Here is a 14,583-nt window from a genome sequence, read left to right on the forward strand (position 1 = left end):
CTCTGGTGTGAGGGAGAGAAGGGTCCATCCTCGTTTGCCGGGGTGTCGGCGCGGAGGGACAAGCTAGTAACAGGTATCTTACCGAAAAAAATCCAACCTTATCGTTATTCCGAAAGGAAAAAACTACGAGGTAGATCTTTCTTTAAAAAATATTAACAGGTGTGTTAATATCTTTCTTATCTCCGTCTCCTCTGGTGGAAGGGAGAGAAGAGTCCGTCCTCGCTCGCCGTGGTGTCGGCGCGGAGGGATAAACTAGCAACAGGTAGGTTACTGTTTGAAGAAAAAAATCAAACCTTACCGTTATCTCGAAAGAAAAAACGGCGGGGCAGATTACAATATTAACTGGTGTGTTAATATTTGTTCAATTCTTCTGCAAAGCAAAAAAGTAACCGGCAAGCGCCCGTCGACCGAATGTTAGCTTGGGTTCAGTCTGTGGACCGTTAAGCTAGCCCGGCCATTGATATCCGAGATGTGCTCTGAAGTGAGAAGAGGTTTTTTGAATGACGCTGCGACGTAGCGCAAGCTACTTAAAGGGTGGGTGGATTCCCTGACGTAGACGTCAAGATCACTAGCCAATCAGGATTGGCGTAATAAGATTGATTCTTCTGTTTGCATACGTTGAGGCGCATCCCATAGTGAGACATCGAACGGAGTGTTATGAATGAGAACACTTTCTGTCATCTCAGGCCTCAATAACATCCTGAAAACATTTTCAGAATGTTGCTTGGAGAATGTCCTTCATTTGTTATCATTTAACATTGAGGGAACGTTTTATAAAGAACATCTTTAATGTGTTACCCAACAACGTCCAAAACACATCCTTAGAATGTTGCAGGCAAAACGTTCCACCTTTGTTAAAATATCACATTAAAGGAACGTTTTATTAAAAGACTTTCTGTCATCTCAGGCCTTAATAACATCCTCAAAACAACCTCTGAATGTTGCAGTTAAAACGTTATGTCTTAGTTAACCTTAAATTTTACAGGAACATTATTTGAAAAAATAAACATCCTAAAAAGGTTCTTTGAAAATCAGATTAAAACGTTTCTTTAAAACCTTATTAGAACCAATAGGTAACGTTAGCCAAAGTTGTGAGAACGTTCCCCTCTAGCCGGGCTGTTATTCTTTCAAATTTGCTCACTTTTAGAAATAAATATTAAGTATTAAAGAACAAACGTACCAGAATGAGTCTTCTTACAACTAGGAACCATTCTCAGGAATAGACCATACTCCAGCTTAAACATGACTTTCTGTGTCCGGTGCCTTGCTCAAGGGCACCACGGCAGGGCCCAGGAGGTGAACTGGCACCTCTCCAAGTAACAGCACACACTCCATATGTTAAGTCTGTTCGGGGACTTGAACCAGGAAGGTTATTATCACTGGTCAAACCTTAAAAATGAGGCTGCGGAGCAATACATATGAAATCCATACTGGAAAATGTGATTATTACAGCCAGATATAACTGGCAGTTAAGCTCTGACGCCAGAGATGGAGTATTCGAGTCCTGGACTCGGACTCGAGTCAGACTCGAGTACGTATTTTCGGGAGTCGTGACTCGACTCGGACTCGCGCACTGATTGACGCGACTCGGACTTGGACTCGTGTATTCTCGCGCACAATGACTTGGACTCGGACTCGTGAATTTCCCCCCCCAAGATGACTCGGACTCGACTTGTACATTGACGCTCCGACTTGGACTCGGACTCGGTATCGAGCAAGTTTTCTCTGGAGTGTCTGATGTCCTCTATCCTGGCATGGGCACCTGTGAGGCGAGTTCACGTACTGGGCCCCGCTATTCCAGTCCAGAGATGTCAGACACAGTAGCGTGGCGTGGGGAAAAAATTAGGGGAAGCCAATAATACGTCCTTTCTTTTGGGGTGGGGGGGGTGTGGTGGTCAATGTAATAATGTAACCAGATGAGTGATTACAGCGCCCGGTATCATTTTACACACATTTGTATCATACAGATGCAGGACTTACACATCCCTGTTATCTGACCGACAGGTCCGCACGCACTCTCCAGCCGAAACTCTAATAAGCATTCATTCACAAACTAAATCAGGAGACCTTTAACGTTTTATGTCCGGTTCGCTCCTTTGTTCCTCGCTGTACACAGCTCCAGTTTGGGCATTGGCCTTTCATCAGATTGTATTTGTTGTTGCTGCTGCAGCAGAAGTTTAGTACAATTATTTTTGATTAAATACTCCAAATCTTCACCCTCCATAATTGCACTTGCTTCAGTTGATTGCTACTTTCTAACGGCGGTGAGAGTGGTGCAGTGACGCTATCTATCGTCTATCGATTAGATTTATGATTCGAAAATTATAAAAGTAGGGTAGACATGTGGATATTATCCGACTGAACAAAACGTGCATTTACCTAACAAGTTCGTTTTCCACTGACCTTTTTTCGAGCTATTTTCCAAAATCCTATGGAGAAATCCCATTGCTATTTTGTCGAGGGAAACCGAGCGCAGCTTACTTCCGCTTTTTGGGACGCGTCACTGCACCACTAAATTGATGCAATTTGATTGGATTGTGAGGCAAAGGAAGCCAGCCGCCTCTGGCTTCCCATGGCATGGCTCTGACCAATCACAGGTTGGCAGGGGCATGACGTAGGCCTCATCTGATTGGTCAATCCCTCAATTTCTTTTCACGAAGGGAAGCAAATTTCGGCCTCCTCTCGCAACAGAGAGTGCAATCTACTGTTTCACCATAACATCTAGAGGGGCGCTGTTTCACTCTTTGTAAAATACTCAATGAGAATGGGGGAGAGACGGGCCGGCAGCAACACACAACAAAGAATTTCCGAAACTAAACAAAGTGTTTTTATTTATTTATTAAAATTACAACTACAATCCGAAAAAACAGGGGAAGCCTTGCTTCCCTTGGCCTCCAGGAGAAAACGCCACTGGTCAGGCACATCCCGCATCGTGCTGTATGCTTTCATACATTCTGCTTCCACATTGGAAAAGAGCAGCGCAAAATGCTCGTTATGTGGAAACAATATTGAAGAAAATAAGGTTCCGAAACACATTACTCTAAGGATCTAGTTCAGACATAGGCTGTCTTGAACACTCATCAGAGTAACGTGATCTAATCAATAAATAAAGATTCAGCCATAACACGAAAGCACATGGCTACTTAACATGCAGAATGACGTCATTTTGCATGCTAAGTAGCCATGTGCTTTCTGGGTCTAAATCTTTATCAGTAAATCGATTTAACCAGTACATTTTCCTTCAAAATAAGAGTCCCGATCTTATTGCTATCAAAATAAAAGTGCAAAACGAAAACTTTACCATAGAAAATATTGGCATACAAATATAATCACTTCTCTAAAAGGTAACTTATTTTAAATATAGTTAGACATATTAAATGTCATTTACAATAATAATAATATGAATATTAGTAATAAGCTTTATATTTCTATAGCACTTATTACAAGAATTGTAGCCAAACTCGCTTCACAGCAGTTCAATAGACAGATTAGTATAACATGACAGGATAAAAGCAATGTAGAGGAGCAGCTACATTTCAACACATACTGTATATCCACAAAGATTAATACATGAAGACTTGTGACTCGGACTTGACTTGGACTCTTCTTAGGTGACTCGGACCCGGACCCAGACTCGAACACAGGTAATGATGAATCGGACTCGACTCGGACACTCCTTGGGTGACTCGGACTTGGACTCGGACTCGACTACGACTCTCCCTTGGTGACTCGGACTTGGACTCGAACTCGAAGAGTGGTGACTCGAGAGTGACTTGGACTCGTGAATTGGTGACTTGACTACAACACTGTCTGACGCTGACGCCTGGTGACAGGGATAAAAACATCCCTGAAGACACTAAAGTTGTCAGGTTTAGAAGTTAAGAGTGAGACAAGTGTGAGAAAAGATTCCTTGCTGATGCACTTCGAAGCAACTGTGGTCACTTATACATTTGGGGTCTTTAATGTTGTCCATACTTGTTTTGTTTTTTTTGCAGCTTGTTTAATGTATGTGATCATATCTTCCTTTATGATGCAAGTGACACCTTCTGGGAAACATCAATAATGTTCAAATTCACACTTACACAATTCTTCTTATTTTTGATTCACTTTTGTAGCACCCGGATTAGGGATTAGGAAGATATGGTAGGTGTATTTTTACTAAAAGTATGGTGGCTGACAAGGCAAAAAATACTTCCATTAGCAGTTTCAAAAACGAAGCAGATCCAAAAGCACAAATGTGCCAAAACACATGCAATGAAAACACCTCTTCACCAACTTGACGAGAAATGTGCAGGATTTACTGAAAGCATAAATGAAACGCTGCAAATACAAAATTCTGCAAATAAAAAACGCTGCAGGAAACTCATAACACAATGGAAACAGAGAGATAATTTGCATAGTTTTTAGAACTGCAGCGCATTCCTCCTAATGGAAATATTTCGGGCCGTGGTAACGCGTCTGCACCTGACGGCCACCGTACATATGTGTCAGAGAGCACTTTTCATACTGCATACTGTGTGGCTAAACAAATATCATCAAGATGACTGAATATTAGTATGATATTTTACTGCTACATTCTACTGGTTTATTTTTGTGAAAAGTAGCATTGACACTAGCTTACATTACACAGAGAAGAAACATAATGCCATGCAAGCACTATACACATTAACTTATTGTTTGAAAGGTGTACAGTAAAAGTTAGGACTAACATTTTGGTATTACATTTGAGGTAACAAATGTTTTGCCTCGTTGGCAACAGCTCAATCATTATTTATAAATGTATCCATCTTTCAAAGATGGATAATTACTCTGTATTGACAATAAAAGGGGTCATGTTAAGAAAAACTCACTTTTTCACTTTCTGTGGTGAATAGATAAAGTCATGAGAACAATAATGTCTATTTTGGACTCTAAAACATGTTCAAGTGGAAAACCAAAATACAAGTATGGAACTGAAAATTGGCATAATAAGTCCCCTTTATAATGATGTCATATTGTACGTAAGGGCTACTCAGTCTTTTGAAAGTAGGAGAGACTAAAGATTTATAGCCAGTACATTTGGATTCATTACTCTGCTCCTCATAGCCCCCAGAGATGTCCTTATTGTTCAGTTGGCAAATTACCGTCTTTGAACTTTTATCCTTCTCCAGTCATTCAGAAAGATTGCCCATGGATCGTCATACTCAGGAACTGAGTGCCAGGGCCATATATTTAAAATCTGAGTTTATTTCCCCCTTCAATCTTTGATGATTATAACTCACGCAGCAGTGCTCCAGTTCTCTGGTGGTCATTACTCATTCACCGGCCCATTTCTCTCTTGGCTGAGAATTCTCCCAGTCCGGTCGTATTAATCAACCGTCGCTCTAATTGACTGATTAAGTTGTGTCTCCTGAAGCCAAAATGGCCGACTGACTCATTAAACCGTCACACATATTCTGCTTGCAAAATGGCTGACTGCAATCCAATTTCCCTGAATTTATTGGCCACTTTCATTTTATGGCCACTATTTTTATTTTATTCTATTTTTATTCAAATGATGTTGAGCACATGAGACAGCTATAGACATCTCCTGCAGGAATTCACATTCCTGTGGTTTGTTTGCAGTCGGCCAAATAGTTTTCCCCTTAGTTTGGTTTATTTTCACATACTGTAGAAAGGTGAATCTAAATGTGCCACATAAAGCAATGTGAAAAGGTTTGCATTGGCTAGAAAGGTCTGGGGCAAGGATGAGAGAATAAACAGGATAAAACTTAAGGCCCACTTGCCAAAATTATCAAAAAGGAAACAATCTTTGGTGGTAGTTCAGGTCAGGCCTTGATTTATTCTCAGGCTAGCTGCAAGCATCTGTGAATTTTGCTCATTTGCACATAACTAGGGCCAAGAAAGGGTGGGTGGAGGGGGTCTGGAGGACTGGTCTCGGGCGGACGGCCCGGGGGCAAGGCAGAGACCAAGTTGGGGGTCTCGGGCGGAAGGCCCGGGGGCAAGGCAGAGTCCATGGAGGGGTGAAGACCACAACGGGCGAACTCAGGGGGTCGAGCATGAGGGCGAAGGCAGCGGCAGGAAGAGTCAGGGGGCCGGGCCCGAGAGCGAAGACCGCTGCACTCAGGGGGCCGGGCTCGAGGGCGAAGACCGTGGCTCTCAGGGGGCCGGGCTCGAGGGCAAAGACCGCGGCTCTCAGGGGGCCGGGCTCGAGGGCGAAGACCATGGCTCTCAGGGGGCCGGGCTCGAGGGCGAAGACCAGACAGCTCCGGAGGCCGGGCAGGACCCGGTGTCGGCCAAACAGGAACCGGAGCCAGAGGGACAGGCTTCGGCAGGATCCCCCACGGAAGAGGCAAGACCCCCGGCGAGACAGGAGATGGCGGGGCCTCCAACGGAACAGGAAAAGGGGTTGGCATGACCCCCGGCAGAAGAGTTGTCGGCGGGACCCCCATAGGAACAGGAAATAGGATTGGCAGGACCCCCGGCAGGAGAGTAGTCGGCGGGAACTCCAACGGCACAGGACACAGGGTTGGCAGGACCCCCGGCAGGAGAATAGTCGGCGGGACCCCCAACGGGACAGGACATAGAGTTGACAGGACCCCCAGCGGAACTTCCAACGGCACAGTACACAGGGTTGGCAGGACCCCCGGTAGAAGAGTAGTTGGCGGGACCCCCAACGGGACAGGACATAGGGTTGGCAGGACCTCCTGCAGAAGAGTAGTCGGCGGGACCCCAACGGGACAGGACATGGAGTTGGCAGACCCCCGGCAGGAGAGCAGTCGGCGGGATCCCCAACGGGACAGGACATGGAGTTGGCAGGACCCTCAGCGGAACCTCCAACGGCACTTGAGTAGGGACTTGAGTGGGGACTCGAGAGAGGGCTTGAGAGGGAACTCGAGAGGAAACTTGAGTTGACTTGAGAGGTGACTTGAGAGGGATCTCGAGAGGGGACTTGAACGGAGACTTGACAGGAGACTTGAGAGGGAACTCGAGCGTTGACTTGAGAGGGAACTCGAGAGGTGACTTGAGAGGGGACTCGATAGCGAACTCGAGAGGAGACTCGAGAGTGGACCCGAGAGGTGACCTGAGGGGGAACTCGAGAGGAGACCCGAGAGTTGACTTGAGAGGTGACTTGAGAGGGGACTTGAGAGGGGACTGGAGAGGTGACTTGAGACGGTCGGTACACCGACAGGACTCGGGGAGCTGGCGTCGGCTGGAGAGCCAACAGGAAACGAGGTGCTGGAGTCGGCCGGTACGCCGACAGGACACGGGGAGCTGGCGTCGGCCGGAGAGCCAGCACTGGAGCCGAAGCTGAAGTTGGGACCATGGCTGCTGGGGCCGGAACCATGGCTGCTGGGGCCAGGACTGGGGATGGAACCATGGCTGCTGGGGCCAGAACTGGGGCCGGATCCATGGCTGCTGGGACCGGCACTGGAGCCGGAGCCGCTGGAGTACGGGCTGGAATCCCGGCCTTGCATCTTCCAGAGACCTTTTGGAGGCTCCGTGGACCTCCAAACGCCAGACGGGTTCCTGAGAAAAGGTCTGAGGCTGGAACTGGAGCCACTGGAACCGGAACAGAGGCCTGGACCATGGCTGTGTGGGCCAGGTAATCGAGCAAGGAAACATAGCTCTGCGGGCCGGTACTGGTGCATGGATCCATGGCTGTGGAAACCGGAACTGAAGCCGGGATCATGGCTGTTGGAGTACGGGCTGGAATCCTGGCTCTGCGTCTCCTAGAGGCTTTTTGGAGACTCCGTGGACCTCCAACAGGACAGTAGTCGGATCCCAGGAAAGGGTTAGAAGTTTCGGACAAGTCCTAAGGACAACTTGTGAAAAGTTGCAGCCACTCAGGCAACGAACTCCTCAACCAACGCATTTCGAACACCTCCATTTGTGCCTTTTTGAGGATAGCCTCTTTGTCCCTTCTAGAAGAAGTTCCACTCCACTCGGCATGATAACAATGTAGGGAGAAATCCAGATCGAACAGATCCAACTCAAAATCATAAAAATCCGCTGGGTCCATTGTTGGTCGGTTCATTCTGTTAGGGTGCGTGGAAAAAGTAGGACCCAAAAGCAGTATTAACGAAAAATGAGATTGTGGCAAAAAAGGCAGTATCCAAAATATCCAAAAACAAACGAGCAGCACAAGGAACACAGACCGTGGAATAACATGGAGGGGAAACAATGAACCGACATGGAACACATGGGAAGACTAGACTAAATACACAGAAGGGTAATCACAGGACAAGACACAGCTGGGCAGGGGAGGGAGAAACACAAGGGCAACAGGTGAACACAATGAGACAATCAGACACACCAGGGAAACTAACGACAGGGAGGACCAGACAAAACACCGAATGAACAGACTTACAAAACCCATAACCAGACAGACAACACTAAAACCGTGACATAAACCTAGAAGTGTGACAGTTAGTAGACTAAAAGCTTTAGGAATCCAAAGTACAACATAAGTACCCTGTATCAAGATTGATGCAAAACAAGTGATATTTGACCTTTTTAGACAAGAAAACCTCTTCTGGGGCCATTTGGGTGGATTTTCCATATCTCTGGCCCCCCTTCTTTGATTTTGACATGTGACATCTCTTTCTGATCATTAGAGCCAATAGAATCGAAGGGAAATCGTCCCTGCACACACCATGGATGGTGAAGTATTATTTGAATTATTTGAAGTATTAAAGTAACGTGTTATGGCAGGAAAGTTCAATCTGGTATATTCATTTTAATGTCACCTTATATATATTCATGTGTGTTAAATTTGAAGGGACAATATATTGAGGTGAAGTCTTTGTGTTTAGAGAGGGATGTGAGCAGGGGATATCCGTATTTGGGGATAGCTCCAAAACTCTGGAATGTTTCCCTCATAAAAGAAGAGGGTGCGTTACACATGCTTATGGCAAATGTGTGTGTTTTCATTGCAGTAAATATATGTGCTGCGTGATTACTGTTCAACTATACCTCTGTTTTTATTCTTTCATGTGTGGGTACTAAATGGCTACAGACATTGTGGAGAAATTAGCTTAAACATGTTTTATTACTCTATATGAAATGGAAGCAGCTTTTATGACAGGGACGAGAGAGCTGGGGGAGGGGACATTCTTCTTAAGATTTTCAGCATGTCAATTATCAGGGAAATCTACTTGTTTTAAATAGATGTGTGTGGTTAATTACTTTGTATTAATAATAACAGTATGTGTAAAGGAAGCTGGAAATATGCAATGTGAAACCTTTTATTTGAAGTAAAGATGTGAACAATAGCTCAAATGGCTGGAAAGGCTGGAGTACAAATGAGTGTGTTCTCTATATTGGGCCTGTGTGAAGTTTGACTATTTGAAAAGCATCTCTAATACTGCTTAAGAGCATAGGTAATGTGTTCCTCGTTATTATTGATATGAAAGTAATTTAAATGTATTACATATATTTAGCCAACTATAACAATTATATCTTAAAACATACTTTTAACTTGTGTGTGGTAACCTGAGGGGGGGGAAGATGGACACAGGGACAAAGAGCCATAAAGGGGATGTGTGTGTGCTGGCTGCAAGATGTGAAATAAGATAAGGAAACTTGTTGTTTAGAGCAGGTTCGTTCCAGACACAAAAAGGTATCTGGTTTTCGTCAAACTGAAAGAGACTTTTTGTTTCCGGGTTTCTTCTGCTGTGTCGCGCTGATTGGGCACGACAGGCCATGTGTTGGTCTCTCCCAATAAGATGACCTCTGGGGGAAAACATCCACACACCTCCTCCTGTGTTTTTAGTATGAAAGCCTGTGTTTTCCTTTGGTTCGCTCTCTTTTTCTTCAGACTGACCAGAGAGTAAGACAGGAAAAAGAGCAGGAAGTACTTCCTTTGTATTTGTATTATTACTTTGTGTCATTAAAAAAAGATTATTGTTTAACTTGCATTCTGGTGTTTCTTAATCCCTTCCTTTTTACGAATTTACCCAGCTTACCAAACGACACGCGGAGACGAGGTTGGTTTTAAACATCCTCCAAATCTCCAACAATGGTAAGCACACACTCATGTTTAAAAAAAAAGATGGCGTCTTCGCGCATTCAATGAAGCTATAGAGCCTAGGAATGGCCTGCTCTACTTTTTTAAAACGGAATTGGAGTTGTATTGCTTATCGATTTTCAGAACATTTCAAAGGGGACACAGCCACATTGGATATTAACCTATGGATTAACTACATCATCGTTGTTATCGTTTTAATGCCATTGAAGACCAGTTTAGACCAGACAAAGACGAAGGTAAGCCATGTTAGCGTTGTGAGCTACCTAGCGCCACTTGTTTTGATGTACGTTTTTGTTGATAACGTCGCAAGTTTGTATCTTTCAGTGTTGAGGTGGGCACCGTTAGATTCTGTGTCTTTACGATCATAAACAATGTGTTGGATGTGCAGCTAGGATAAGTAATAAGGGAGCTAGGAGTGATTTTCGGTGCAGTAATAGGTTAGCATTCTTCGCTCGGGGCTAATTCAGAGGCTCACTGTTAGCATTGTGTTTTTAAAAAATAATAATTAGGAATTAAAACTGCGGTCGCACATGTGCGCGCAGTGATGAGCGGGCCCTCGCGTCCGTGCGCCCGTCGGGGAGGGCGGCCAGTTGTCCCGGCATCAAGCAGACGCGCGCGAGTCCTCGGAAATGAGCCGTTTGTAATTTCTAAAATGTTCGCGTCCCAGACTCCCAAGTCCTCCGGCAGCGACCCGGAAACGGATGTTGGCGCGCCGTCTCAAAGGAAAACAAATTTCTCTAAAGGCTCGTCGAGGATCGATTATCGAGGAGGCTGTCTGGAGGACCCGGAATCGAGGATACACTGATTTAGAGGAGAGAGGAGAGTCTTTGGAGGAGCTATAACCGAGGGTCCACTGATGCAGAGGAGAGAGGAGTCTCTCTGGAGGAGCTATAACCGAGGGAACACAGATGTAAAGGAGAGAGGAGTCTCTCTGGAGGAGCTAAAACCGAGGGTACACTGATGTATTCTCCAGAGACTATTTCAGCCAACAGTGATGTTTAAAAGAGGCGTGACGCATGGCTGGACTTATGTCAACGAAGCACAGCTCTGCAAACTGTTCCCGTTGTGATTATAAGTTATTCAAGATGATCAAATGTGCATCAGACTTTCTGCCCTTTACAGTTTGTTTGTTTACTCACTAATCACATCTCCCCTGGATTTTAGGTTATGCTTTCATTGTGAGGCAATGTTTACAGTGAGAACAGCTGCTGAGGTCAGTGCAGAAAGCAGAACAGTGTGTATAATATATATCGCTCAATAATATATGTAACAGGCCTACATTTCAACCTTTATTTGTAGGCTTTAGGAGATATCTACAAATAAACAGTAGATATTTGTCATGAGACCATATAGTGCTTCACATAATAAAATATACAAGGGCTGTAGCCTGATATTTAGTATGCTTTAGGAGCTGTTTGTGTTTGTTGTACAACGTGTAGGTGTGGTTTTGTGTGTGTGTGTGTGTGTGTGTGTGTGTGTGTGTGTGTGTGTGTGTGTGTGTGTGTGTGTGTGTGTGTGTGTGTGTGTGTGTGTGTGTGTGTGTGTGTGTGTGTGTGTGTGTGTGTGTGTGTGTGTGTGAGCGAAGGACTGTTCCTTATCAATGTAGCATGACATTGGATATGCGCTTAGCTTGTCCTGGATTGGAATTTTTACGAACATTTCCCTAGGAGGAGTTTGCAAAAAATGCTTAAAATGCATGAAAAACGCACTTATTTGAAAATTGCCGAGTTTTTGGGGGGCAGGGCTAATGGAAGGCAATTTGAAATATATCCAGATTCATAAGAGCAATGTGTATACTGCGTTTCGTGAATATTGGAAAACCTTTATGCGAGTACTTGTGGCATGTAAATCGTAAAAAATGGTGTATTCGCTGTTAGCTTACGACCTCCCCGATTGAGCTAGCAACTATTTTCTTCGCAATTTAGCATCACATTGGATATGGGCTGAACTTGTCCTGGATTGGATTTTTTCCGATCATTTCCCTCGGAGGAGTTTGCAAAAATGTGCATAAAATTCATGATTCTTTTTTTCAAAATGGCCGACTTTCTCGGGGGTGGGGCTAATGGAAGGCAATTTGAAATATTTGTGCAATCATAATAGTAATGTGTATACAGCATTTCTTGAATATCGGAAAAACTATATGCGAGCAGTTTGGAGCAATTTGCACCACGTAAATCCTCAAAAATGGTGTATTCGCTGTTAGCTTACGACCTCCACGAGTGATTTTTCAAAAATGTGCTCCGCAATTAAGTATCATATTGGATAGGGGCTGAACTTGTCCTGCATTGGAATTGTTCCGATCATTCCCCTAGGAGGAGTTTGCAAGAATGTGCTGAAAATGCATGAAAAACGCACATTTTTCGAAATGGCCGACTTTCTGGGGGGCGGGGCTAATGAAAGGCTATTTGAACTATGTGCGCAGTCATAATAGTGATGTATATATAGCGTTTTGTGAATATTGGAAAAACTATATTTGAGTAATTTGGAGTAGTTTGGAGTCATTTGCGACATGTAAATCGTCAAAAATTGTGTATTCGCTGTTAGCTTACTACCCCCACGATTGAGCGATCAAAAATGTTCTTCTCAATTTGGCATCATATTGGATAGGGGCTGAACTTGTCCTGGATTGGATTTTTTCCGATCTTTCCCCTAGGAGCAGTTTGCAAGAATGTGCTTGAAATGCATGAAAAACACACATTCTTCAAAATGGCCTACTTCCTGGGGGGCGGGGCTAATGGAAGCTATTTACAAATGTCCGCAATTCCATGAGGAATGTCTGTGCCAAAATTCGTGAAGTTCTGAGAAACTATATGTGACTACCACACAATAGGGGGCACTAGTGAGCAGCAAATACTAATTCCTTTTCTTTATGGCGGTAATTTTTTACCGGGAACACCATGGGTGTTACAAAGTTGACTAAATCATCCACAATTCAATGAAAGTGGTGATCAGCAATTTTATATGTTCAAATGTCTACTGTGAAGGTTATCATCAAGCCTTAATGCAATTGAATGTAAAACAAAAAAGTTATGATTGATGAAAGTAGTAAATCGGTCAGATTTGAACTGAACACAACAGGAGGGTTAAGCGGACCAGAGTCCGGTTGTTTAGTTCACTTCGGAGGTCTCGGACTACGTTCACACAAACCCAAACTAACCACACCAAGCGGTGAACGCACCAAGCGGTGAACGCACCAGGGTTCGATTCAACCGGACTTTACAAGGCTGGTGTGAATGCGACCTCAGATGACTTAAAGTCCAAGTAGCTATTCCAAGGGAAGCGAGAACAAAAGAAGCAACCTAGACAAATATGACAAGAAAATGCATCGACATTGTTGAATGTGATTGTTTGTTAAAAACTAAAAGTATGTAAAGAAATACATTGGTCTAAAAGGTGAACCATGGACAGCAGTTGACTAAACTGAAATTGAGAATGAGGACTGCACTGGGAGTCCTTTAAGGGTGTATGCACAGCAGGAGTCCATAGTATTGCTATGATCCAGCATGCACAGCGGGAGGCCAATCTTCAAAGCTGCATTCAGCATCAAGAGGTTTGAGCAAACTGTGGCAACAGTTATTTGTTTTCACTGTTGATTTTATTTTTTATGTCATTGTCTACTTTTGTTATTTACTATGTTAATTTACATTTAATTAAATGTTCAGTTTAATGTGCAATGCCTTCATTTGCAATGCCTCGACCACAAGACTTGGGAGCGAACAAGGTAAAAGCTCCAGGGTTAAGTCTATTTCGAATTAGCCAGACGAAAGAACATGATTTCTTATCCCAAAAATAAATAAGTCTCTAACCCCTGTGATGATCGTAAACTACACGTAGAAGTGTGCCATGTACCACCTACTGTAGTTTCGTATCCTGAGATATTGTTTTATTGAACTGACTCTGTATTAATGAATAAACAAATTGTGATTTACTGACACATGAAAGTTTGGTTATTTAAAAGTTTAACTTTTCCTGCAGGCATCCAACAACAGGAAGTCTATGATTCATTTTAAGGCCTGAACTATAACTTTAGTACCTGACAGGATTATGTAGATACATTTATTCTTAAACTCCCAGTATTATATTCACTGTGAATAAAATGAGGAAACTAATGTGACTTTCATGGCTAAATTATCGATATGTTTTCATGAGGGTTGGTCCCAGAATGAGGATGAATTTGTCATATGGGTCCCTGGTTGAAAAATAAGGCATGCATTAGAAAGAAAATGTGTGATCGTTGGGCTGCCAAGTGCCTGAGCAAGAACCTGCAGGGGCCAATTCATTTATATTAGGATACCCCATAGGCAGCGATAGCAGTCTAATAGTTCGTCTATGGGAAAATTCAGAGACCGAGGACATCCGTCTGCACTGAGCTAATGAGGCAGTGCTGTGTCAGTGAGTAGTGGTCATATTAAAACCACACACTCACACATAGTTTTACTCATGCAAGCGTGAACATACCGACAGGATACAGAAACAGGCCAAGATTACGGTGGCCCTTATTTGCCAACAACAGCATTTCAAAGGTAACATTTTTCTGTAATAATACTTTTTTTCTCCCTGAAATGTGTTTTTTT

This window comes from Notothenia rossii, assembly GCF_949606895.1.
Source record: "Notothenia rossii genome assembly, chromosome: 4".
Lineage (NCBI taxonomy): Eukaryota > Metazoa > Chordata > Actinopteri > Perciformes > Nototheniidae > Notothenia > Notothenia rossii.